Source organism: Crocuta crocuta, unplaced genomic scaffold, assembly GCF_008692635.1.
Source record: "Crocuta crocuta isolate KB4526 unplaced genomic scaffold, BGI_CrCroc_1.0 scaffold267, whole genome shotgun sequence".
NCBI lineage: Eukaryota > Metazoa > Chordata > Mammalia > Carnivora > Hyaenidae > Crocuta > Crocuta crocuta.
Window position 1 is genome coordinate 776,422 of NW_027531899.1, and position 2,421 is coordinate 778,842.

Consider the following 2,421-nt stretch of genomic DNA (forward strand, 5'->3'; position numbering starts at 1 on the left):
GGAAAGGAAGGGGTGTGGGGGGAGGCGTGGGGAGGAGGGGGGANGACGGGAAGCTGGGGCACGGGGGGCAGGGGTCACCTAGGCGCCAGAGCATCTAGCCAGAGGTGCTGTTTGTGGAAACCAGGAGGCTGGGGACGGAGGGCGCTTGGCCGCTGGGCCTTCGGGGGGCCACCCGGGCCTGAGGTCCGCAGCTTCGCGGAGCGCTCAAAAGACACTGTGTTCCAAACCAAGGGCCTGGCGACACCAGCCTGAAGGGAGCGTAGAGGCAGAAGAGGGTCCAGATGGGAATGGGAGACCAGGACTGACAGGGTTGGCAGGGAGTGGTCTGGGGGTCAGGAGGGTGAGTTAGACNGCAGCTCATCCCTGCTGCTCTTCCACTCTTGGGGCTTCTCCCCCCAGTCATTTCCTCTGGTTCCACCTCATGGAGAATTCTAGCAACTGCCAGGGTTCAGAGGAAAAGTTCCGGTTGCTGTTTAAGAGCACTGGGTAATTTCCTGGTGCACAGTGATGTAAGAAACACGCATCGCTCGCTTACCCACGAAAGGCTCACCTGCGCGAGGGTGGCCGCGTCACCATGGAGGCGCAGAGGGGAGGACGCTGCCCCACGTCTCACCCAGCTGGCGGGTGGCAGGTCAGGGAGCCCAGCAGGAGTCTCGGCCCTCACACCATACCTTGTACTGTCTGATTGCGGGTTTGAAATGAGGACCTTTTGGAAGGCGGGGTGGGGGGGCCCTGGGATAGTGGTTTTGGATTTTCTAGAGTTATTCACGTGTACGTGTTCCCGCCACCCCATCATCTCGTTGTGGGGAGCGTTTGCAGCTTTGGGTGCTGTGGCCCTTGAGCGTCCTGCCCCCTCCCGCTGCCGTGTGCTGGGGGTGGGGGCAGACCAGACGCCTCCTGTGCCTCCCAGCTGCTCTGAAGCTACGGCGTCCCCGCCATATGATTTGGTGCTTCCCCCAAACCAGCCCCAACACCTGTGACCCACAGCAGGGTGTCATTTTCCCTCTGGTTCTGTCAAGTGCTTTTGAGTAGAATGCGTTCATTCACGTGGGTCAGGATACAAAAGACTGTACGGGGAGAAGTTTTCTTCCTGCGTCTCCGTCTCAGAGGCCACCAGGATCTCCTGTATCTTGAATCCTTCCAGGGCTGTGTTTATGTGTGTGTGCTTTGCACGTGCACACACACGCTCCTACATGCATACAGGCAGAGGAACATATATGTATACGCATGCAGGCACAGGCACATATTTATGGCCTAATTTACTTCACCAGCCCATTTTGGAAAGGGAATTTGGGTTGTTTCCAGTCTCTCACCAGCGTAAGCAGTGCTGCAGTGGGTAAGCTTGNGGCCCATTTTGGAAAGGGAATTTGGGTTTCCAGTCTCTCACCAGCGTAAGCAGTGCTGCAGTGGGTAAGCTTGTCCCGTGCGGAGTCAGCTCAGGGGTGATTATGAAGGATCCCCGTTATTATCACTTCAGTGCAATTACTGATAATTGGCTCAGTAGGAAATCTGAACCAGGCTCCCTCCCCCGTCCCCAAGATTATTGGGGACCTCAGGTGACTTGTTCGTACACTCGTCGCCCCGTTCCGGAAAGGAATGGAGAGCCGCTGGACTCTTCTGGTCGGAGACCACTGGAGGAAGCAGGTCAGGGAACGTTGAGACCGAACACTGACCACACGTTTGTGCCAGAAAGTACTAAATACGGGCTTGGCTAAGGTCACAGGCTTCCCAAGTCCTTAGGGAAATGGCAGCAGCATGGAGGTCAGGGACTTGCCATTCCCATCCCATAAACAGATTCCCACGGAGGTGCAGCGAACATGGGGCTCACGCTAAGTCCTAGAGCCAGATCCCAGCCAGTCCGGGTGGAGGGATCAGTTTGGATGGTGAGCTCGGGATGGGGTGACCTTCTGAGCTCACACCAGTCGATGCAAAAGCAAGATGGGAACCTGTAGCACCTGTGGCGGGCAGCCAGGGTCCAGACAGCGCCACTGCCCCTTCCTTCAGCGTCTGAGCCCGGTGCCACCTGGACGGGCCAGGCGTTAGGCTGTGGCGGCCTTGCTGCCCCCTCTCCCTCCTCTGGGCACCTGAGCCGACTTAGATCGGTGAGCGCGACTTACTAGACACCTCCGCCTTTGAAGGCCTGCTGTTTCCCTACCCAGAACTTCACCTGCTTTGTGAACTCCAGGCCTCCGCAAACGCCATCGAACAGGCAAAGCCTGACCCAGCTGGCACGTGGCGGGGCCAGGTCCGCTGTCAGGAAGCTGGCCAGGAGCCTCGCCTTTTTAAGTTTGTTTGTTTTTAAGACTTTATTTTTTAGAACAGACTTTATTTTTTTAATAAAAAATGTTTACGTTTATTTATTTATTTATTTTGAGAGCGAGCAAGAGAGCATGCACAAGCAGGGGAGGGGCAGCGAAAGAG